This window comes from Ursus americanus, chromosome 9, assembly GCF_024610735.1.
Source record: "Ursus americanus isolate L20-20 chromosome 9, mUrsAme1.1.p, whole genome shotgun sequence".
Classification (NCBI taxonomy): Eukaryota; Metazoa; Chordata; class Mammalia; order Carnivora; family Ursidae; genus Ursus; species Ursus americanus.
In genome coordinates, this window is record NC_142135.1 from 26,151,328 (window position 1) to 26,160,664 (window position 9,337).

General features: G+C 36.8%; 1 long non-coding RNA gene across 1 annotated transcript in view; it reads right to left on the reverse strand.

Moving 5' to 3' along the window:
• LOC148109432 (uncharacterized) overlaps window positions 1-5,517 on the reverse strand; it is a 191,941-nt gene extending 186,424 nt beyond the window's left edge. Inside the window, exon 1 of the long non-coding RNA XR_015725630.1 lies at window positions 5,254-5,517. This is a non-coding gene — a long non-coding RNA (uncharacterized LOC148109432). The remainder of the gene's footprint in view (window positions 1-5,253) is intronic.
• Between the last annotated feature and the right edge of the window lie 3,820 nt (window positions 5,518-9,337).

The window sequence follows — 9,337 nt, forward strand, 5'->3', positions numbered from 1 at the left end:
AGTTCTCAAACCTAGACAAGTACTCAGTCACTCCCAATGTCTTTACTAAGGGTATTTTACTATATCACAGTCATATTACATATATATTATTACATATTTTCCTCTACTATAAAAATACTTGAATTTATGGCTAATGGTTTCATAAAATTCATTTTATCTTGTGAAAATTTATAATTATTTCCTTTCAGTTGTTATGACTCACACCTCTAACCTGTCCAGCTCCATGGTTTGATTTCTTTGTACTTCTATCCCCATGGACAAGAAAGTAGCCAAAAGACTGCCTTAGGACAACACCTTGAAATCTTTAATTCATTCTGGGGGCACCTGGGTGGTTCAGTCAGTTAAGCGACTGCCCTCGGCTCAGGTCATGATCTCAGGGTCCTGGGATCAGGCCCCAAATCAGGCTCCCTGCTCGCTGGGGAGCCTGCTTCTCCCTAACCCTCTGCTCCTCCTCCCTGCTTGTGCATGCGCAGTCTCTCTTTTCCTCACCCTCCCTCTGTCTCTCTCGCTCTCGCTCTTAAATGAATAAATACAATCTTAACAACAAAAAAGCCCTAATTCATTCTGAACTTCTGATTCAAACTTAATACAATATTTTTTGCTTTCCTATTGAAATAGGTCATTTAGCTTCTACTGAAAAATGTATTTCTCTCAACACAGCCACAGAAAACTCTGATCCTCAAAATTTTATTTTCTGCTACATTAAAAAAATACAGTACTCCTACTGTCACAATGTTACACTGGTGTTCTCCAGCCTTGCCATCTGAAACCAGGTATACATTGTCATCACCTGCTCTCCTAGCCATCATTTTTTGAGATAGACTGGAGATGGTGATTGATCTCAGTAAGGATCTTAATGATGTGTACCAGTTGAGGGGCCTCGTGTCAGGGCTGATAATGAAACTAATTTCTTAAAGTTGGATGGATATTTAGAGTCACAGTGTATGTATGTTAGAGAGTTTGTTTTCATACACAAATTTGCTAACCAACCTCTACCACTCTCCAAACTTAAGATTCTATTCCTTGTCTAGGACAACTTCACATAGACAAAATAATCTGGTGGTCAATAATTTTATATTTCTGCAGTTGTACCCTCCAAGTAAGCAGATATGATCCTGAAATAGAATATGATTCCTTACCTCTCTCTTCCATGGTTCCTAGAACATTCTCAATCAGCACCCAAGAAAATGGGGGACGGGTTAATTTACTTTGCAACCAGAGCTCGAGTATTACTATGTTCATAATTAAGGAAGTAATTGGGTGGGAGTTTGTTTCTGTGTGTATGTAGTGATTAGATACAGCTTTCCAGTCTGAGTCATTCATTCTGCAACATCACTTACTGTACTCTTAAAAGTGTAATTTCTTACCTCTCTTCATGCTGACAACTTTTTATCTCCTCAGACCTTCTTATTCATCTTCCAAGCCTCAAAAGATATTACCTCTAACTAAAAGCTTTATTTGACTCTTCTACTTTGTTAGATTTTTTCCTATATCTTCAGATATTAATTTGCATATTTTACTATTACTTCATTTAATAAGATGTTATAATAATCTCTTCATGCATCTACATATGAAGCATGTGTTACTAGAGGGTTGTATTTAGGCCAGGGTTATTTAATCCAGATTCTCTACTACTTACACCTGTAACAATCAAAGTAGCTGGCATTTACTTAACACATTTCCAGGGACTGAGTCCTGAGCACTAATTCATTTAATGTTCTAAACAAAATTATGAAGTAGGTAGTCTTATTATCCTCATTTCACAGGCAAGGAGTCATAAAATGTAACATATTCTACCCAAGAATAACAGTAAAGATTTGCCCTGATTCCTTAGTTCTGCAATATCTGTCACTTCAAAGTATACTCATCTATTTCAATATTAGCAAAAAACTTAAGAATTTGAAGACAAAGATGACCCACATTAGAAGAATTACATTAGTACAGAAGGAAATGTAGGAAAATCATTAAAATGGCACTTTAAAAGGATAATTTTAAACACAAATGTCCACATCTTAAGTGAAAAAAATACATTAAAATCAGAGACAATGTACTTTGTTGAGTATATAACAGGTACTCAATGAGTTTGCTAAATTATATTTTATCTCTAAATATAGAATATATTTTAAAAGATACAAAATTAAAAGGATTTACAAAGAGATAAACCTGCTAATGGCTAATATTTTAAGTATTTCCTAAAATGCAGTTTTTATATAGATATTTTCAGTACTTACCACCTTGATATTATGTAGATCTTTGTATAAAGCTAATTTCCCAGATACTAATGTATAAATGTAGGAGAAATGTAAATACTAATATAGAAATGTGGCAGAATGTCCCTATCTCCCCATCCTCAGTGGTGTATTTGAAAATTTAAGCTTTGTATTAAAAAAAAATTGGAAAGCACTCAAATTATAAACTCAAGATCAAGAACTATTTAAAAAAAATCAATGCAACTTAGCATTTTGGAAAATATAAAAACCTAAAAGCCACCACAGGCTAGACTTGAAGGTATTTTTAAAAATTTGTACTTCTGTGGGTTATGATTCTTTGAAATTCTGATGCTTCAAAACATGAAATAACTAGTTGCATAGGTGTTGATATCTTAAGATTAATATGATCATTGTTTTAAAAAAATAGCATTTGATTTCATTGGTTGACTTTTAAGGGCTCTCTCCTAGTCATACTCCAATTTCTTTTTGATTGCAAGTGCTAAGAATAATGTAGTAGTTTTATCTGTTGGGAAATAAAAACAACATTTCCTCTCATCTCACAAAACCTTTCTACAAACATAAAAGAAACAATTTTATTATTGAATAAACATTAAACCAGATTGTGATTTACATCACAGGTAATCTGCTAAGCGATTTTAAAGACAGAAGGCTCACCCTTTTATATGGTCAATAAGATACAATCCATTACCTACACATTCGCAAGATAAACAATAATTAGTCAAGTCAGAGGACTCCACAGCACCACTTGTCAAAACAGCTTACTCTAAATATATTTGGTAACTGGAGAGACCATTTGTGTCACTTAATTGGCTTTATACTAAGGAAAAAATAAATTTCTCATATCTAGTATAAGAGGATGCTCTGCAACTTGGCACCCACGAACATTAGGCTCCTACTCTCCCACAGAAACTGGGAGACAGAGGTGCTATTTCAAAGAGATGGTTCCCAGGTCCTTGAGAATGGCATTTCTGGGTCTTAAAGCTGGCAAAAGGCTTAATTCACTTTTAAAATATGTAAAGAAAATGTGGTCTATATATACAATTGAATATTACTCAGCCATCACAAAGAATGAATACCCAACATTTGCATCAACACGGATGGGACTGGAGGAGATTATGCTAAGTGAAATAACCCAAGCAGAGAAAGACAATTATCATATGGTTTCACTTATTTGTGGAACATAAGGAATAGCAGGGAGATCATTAGGAGAAGGAAGGGAAAAATGAAGCGGGGGGGATAACAGAGGGGGAGACGAACCATGAGAGACTATGGACTCTGGGAAACAAACTGAGGGTTTCAGAGGGGAGGAGGGTGGGGGGATGGGCTAGACCGGGTGAAGGGTATTAAGGAGGGCACGTATTGCATGGAGCACTGGGTGTTAAACGTAAACAACGAATCATGGAACACTACATCAAAAGCTAATGATGTACTGTATGGTGACTAACATATAATAAAAAAAATAAAAATAAAATACGTAATACATTTTAAAGAGATGAGAAAATTAAAAATTACAAGTTTTCTACAGTAAATGCTCTAAGAAAAGGAAATCTCCTTATTTTCAACAAGAATTAAGATTATTTTGAATTTGTATTTGTCCTTATTTAAAAAATACAAACATGGTAAAGTTAGCAACAATACTAAGGCAACTAACCAACTGAAGCCAGATTATAGGTAATACCAAAAAAATAGTTGTCTTCAAGTCACCTGATTGCTGTTGTTACTTAATGAATATACGAAAAAAGCACTCAATTCTTCAATTAAGTCTGCTTGTACAAGTCAAAAACCACTGAAATAAGCCTTTGCATGATTTTTGTGAGTATTCAGTTAAATTTTTCCAGAAATAATAAAATTTCCTTGTTTTGAAATTTATCTGCAAAAATGCTCTGTTGATATCAACACCACTATTGGCTGTAGTATAACTGCCTAATTAAAACTAAGCAAATTGACCTACCAAATGCCTAGAACACTGTAAATCTGAACTAAAAATGAAACATGTTGTTGATATGGCCAATAAAACTAATCTGCACATATAAGAAAACAATACTCAATGCGCCTTAAATTAAGTGATCATTTGAAAGGATTAATTTCTGTATGGTTTATATTTCATGGTTAATTTAGCTTAATTTATTATTTTAAACCAGGTTCATTTTCAAACTCATGTGTTCCTATTTGATAAAATGTCTGAGTATGACCATGGAAATAAAAAAGCAAACCTCCAATTTCCTTTTACAATCTTCAAATTAGCAAGGCTGCTCATAAACCCTGCTGTACAGGGTGCAGTATTTCAGTTAGCAATAGATATGTACCTGTCAGCTGGTACTCAGTAATGAAAGAGGCTGCCCAAGTAATGCTGTCATCAGGAGATTTAAAAAATCCAAAACACCAAATGGAATATTGCAGTGATAGACGACAAGCACGTGCTGGTGCGCGAGGCATTCAGCACAAGGAAAGCTTACCAGCACATAAGGCAAATAGCCCAGAAGTGAATATAGCATATTATGGGATTTCCAGTTTCCAATCTGCATGTAAGGGGCTTAGAAGTCGCCACCTAGCCAAACAAACAGCTCTAAAGACTGAAAGTCCACAATGTAGGATCCATAAAGGAGGGGAGGACACAAGGCAAACTGGAAAGACAGGCATATCGTTTGGATGGCCGGTGACCTGGGCAGCAAAGAATTGCAGAGGAGAGCAATAAGCAGGACAGAGCTTATTCACACTCCAAGGGAGCAGAGGGGCCAGACATCAAGAGAAATGTCGCCCCAAGTATTTGTCAGGCTGGGCCTTTTAAAGGATTTTGCAGGATGTGAGAGGGTTGCAGCTGTACCCAGGGTGAGAGTGTGGGGAGGGGGTCAAAGAGAATTATGTTTTGTAGTTGGTCTACTTTCCAAGAATGCAGGGCACTGTGACCTAGAAAAACAAAGAGGGCCGAGTGCAGACCCTCGTGAGTTTTGTCTGCAAGTATGGCTGGGCAGGGGAAGTTGTGAACAGATTCCTTTCACAAATACAGGGAGTCATGGCTTACCTTACTGGAGCACGGACTCACAGCGGACTCCTCCACTGGAACCACTGCCGGAAAACTCGAACTGCAATCAAAGAATGATTGCATGCTCAGAGCGAGCAGCTCTGAGAGGTAAAAACTGCGCGGGGAACTGAGTTATAGAAGACCCTCCACAATTCTGTGAGATTTTCCTCCAGGAGCCACACCAGGTTCTCACAATAAATACTGGAGAAAGATCTGCCCCACCCCCAGCCCGTGCTTTGGGTAGGGCGGAGAGGAAAAGAAACTGTTTGGAAATACACCAGAGCATTCTGTTGTTCTTAACAGAGGCCGCCCTCAGCAGAAGCTAATTAAGCAGAACCTTCCTGCAGTTGTATTTTGTCAGAGCCTAAAGGACCTGGGGGACGGGAAATATGCAAGCAGACATTCTCTCCTGCCAAAAGCGGTGGTGGTGCGGGGCAGGGGGTGTGGTGGGGGGGGAGGGGACCCTCTGAGATAAGAATCTCAAAGTAGTAGTAAGGGGGGCACGTATTGCATGGTGCACTGGGTGTTATACGCAACTAATGAATCATCGAACTTTTACATCAACAACCAGGGATGTACTGTATGGTGACTAACATAATATAATAAAAAAACATTAAAAAAAAAAGAATCTCAAAGTGAAAGGACCAGTTTCATGCTATAAGAGTCTGAGAACCACTGCAAGAAGATCTGGGGTGAAGGATCTAAGACTTGGGACAAATTGAGGGCTTCAGAGGGGAGAGGGTGGGGGAATGGGATAGGCTGGTGATGGGTATTAAGGAGGGCACGTATTGCATGGTGCACTGGGTGTTATATGCAAGTAATGAATCATGGAACTTTACATCAAAAACTAGGGATGTACTGTATGGTGACTAACATAATATAATAAAAAATATTATTAAAAAAAAAAAGACTTGGTATTGTTTTCAGAGGAGGATTCACAAGCGACCCACGGACTGGCACAATCTTTCTGAGATTGTTAAACGGATTACTTCCATCGGGACTGACCCAGGAGTGGAAGTTGAAGTCACCAATGCAGATGCTTAAATTAACCTTTTTAATAAATTGGTTATCAGTTGTTAAAAAAACAACAACAACTGAGAAACACTTGAACACTTGTGAAGTTCACAGAACAGAGACAAGGGCTCACTCAAAACCTGTAAGGTAACCGTTGTGCTACAGAATGCTTCACCTCCACTCACACATCACCACCACGTTACTAAAATACTATTTATAACATTCCTTTTACCCACTATATCCTTTCTACCTATCAAGAAAAAAAATGCAAGGCATACCAAACAGGAAAAACACAATTGAAGAGACAGCAAGCATCAGAACCAGAAATGGGGAGATTTCACAATGATCAGAGCAGGGAATTTAAAACAACTATGATTAACACGATAAGGGCTCTAATAGATAAAAAGCATGCAAGAACAAATGAGCAATGAAAGCAGAAGAAATGGAAAATCTAAGAAAGTATATCTAAAAAGATAGTAGATATAAAAATCATAGCAAAAATGAAGATTGATTTTGGTGGGCTTAGTAGGCAGAGCACAGCTGAGGAAAAAGGCTCTGAGCTTCAGAATATCTCCTTAGAAAACTTCAAAACTAAAAAGCAAATAAAACAAAGACTGAAAAACAAAAATAAAACCAGAACTTGTCCCTGTGTGGGACGACTACAAACGAAGCAACAGCATATGCCTAATGGGAATCCCAAAAGGGAAGAGAGAAAAGAACAGAAGAAATATTCGAGATAATAATGACAGAATTTCCTAAATTCACATTAAACACGAAACCACAGTTTCAGGAAGCACAAAAAACACTAGGCAGGAAAACTGCCCAGAAAAACAACAACAAGGCATGTTATTTTCAAACTCTATAAAATAAAAAATAAAGAACAAATCTTAAAAGATGCAAAAGGAAAAAACCGTTAACTACAGAGAAATAAAGATTAGAATTACATCCAACCCCATCAGAAACCATGCATATAAGAGATTGGAGGGAAATATTGAATGTTAAGAGAAACACAAAACAAAACAAACAAACAAAAAAAGAATTCTGTACACTGCAAAATTATCCTTTAAAAATGAAAGACAGGAGCACCTGGTTGGCTCAGTTGGTTAATTGTCTGCCTTCAGCCCAGGTCATGATCCTGGGTGTCCTGGGATTGAGTCCTGCATCTGGCTTCCTGCTCAGGGGAGAGTCTACTTTTCCCTCTCCTTCTGCTCCTCCCCCTGCTCCTACTCTCTCTGTCTCAAATAAATAAATAAAATCTTTAAAAAAATGTTAAGTTTCTTAGAAAAACCAATCAATCATGAAAAGAATAATTGATAAGACGGGCATCAATAAAATTTAAAAATTCTACTCTGTGAAAAACAAAGTTAAGAAAACAGGAAGACAGGCCACTGATTGGGATAAAGTATTTGCAAACAAACAAACAAAAAAACCCCACATCTGATAAAGGACTGATATCGAAAATTAACAAAGAACACTTAAAACTCAACAAGAAGAAAAAAAAAGAATTAAAAAATAGGCCAAAGGCCTTAACAGCCACTAAAAACATATACAGATGACAAATAAAATGCTCCATATTCTAAATCATCAGGGAAATGCAAATTAAAACAGCAGTGTGGTGCCTCTATACACCTATTATATTGGCCAATATCAAGAACACTGAAAACATTCAATGCTGGCACGGATGTGTAGCAACAGGAACTCTTACTCATTGTGGTGGGAACGCAAGATGGTACAGCCACTTTGGAGGACAGTTTGGTGGTTTTTTAACAAAATTAACATACTCTGCCATATGATCCAGCAATTGTATTGCTTGGTATTTACCCAAAGGAGTTGAAAATTTATGTCCACATAAAAACCTACACACAGATGTCTATAGCAGCTATATTCATAATCATCAAAACTTGGAAGCAACCAAAATGTCCTTCAGCAGATGAGTGGATAAATAAATTGTGGAACATCTAGACAATGAAATATTATTCAACATTAAAAATAAATGAGCTATCAAGCCATGGAAAGACATGGAGGAACCTTAAATGTATATTGCTAAGTGAAAGGAGCCAGTCTGGAAAAGCTGTAATACTGTATTCAATGTATAGGACATTCTGGAAAAGTCAAAACTATGCAGATAGTAAAAAGATCAGTGGTTTTCAGGATTTGAGGGTTGTATGAGGGGTGAATAGGAGGAACACACAGGAGTTTTCAGGCACTGAAATTACTCCGTATCATACTATAGTGATGGATAAATGTCACTATACGTAAGTCCAAACCCATATAATGTAAACAGCACGAGTGAACGTAATGTAAACTATGAATTTTGGGTGATTACAGTGTGCCATTGTAAGATGATCAATTGTAGTAAATGCTCCCTTCTGATAGATGTTGATAATTGAGGAGGTTCTTCATGCATGGGGACAGAGGGTATATGGGAAATCTTTGTACTTTTCTCTCAATTTTGCTGTGACCCTAAAACTGCTCTAAATAAATAAAGTCTTAAAAATATAAAATGTGTCAAGGCTAGAATTTTGAGAGTCCTAAATAAATAGAAACACTGTATGGATTTTTCAGTAAAATATAGTCATAGAAACTGGGATTCAGCAATTTTAGGGATGAAGATGTAAGGACAAGGTTCAAATTCTCATGGACAGAAAGCCACTGTAGGAACAAAGACAAGGCTTCAGCTTAGTGGTAGTATGTGATGTAATGTTCAATCTAATGCAAATAATAGAAAAGTCCTGGAATGAAGTTAAGACTCCAGTGACAAAACGGAGTCACTAAACTACTGACAACGTGAGCTACTTGCCCTCTGTTTCTTCTCTGTGTTTGAAATCCTGCCAATGATGGGGGCAGGACTGTATCTTAGATAAGTGTGAAAGGGCTCTTATTTATATTATGGTCAAAATAATGCACAGATAAAACCAGAAAGCACATCATGAGAGGTTGTATGTATAATGTTGATACAATAATTTATTCAAAAGTACAGCAGATAAAATGTATAGAGTTACATAACCCTTAAGTATTGAAGTGTTCAAATTATGTGTCAGCGTTCTAAAAAGACACATATTAACCTAAT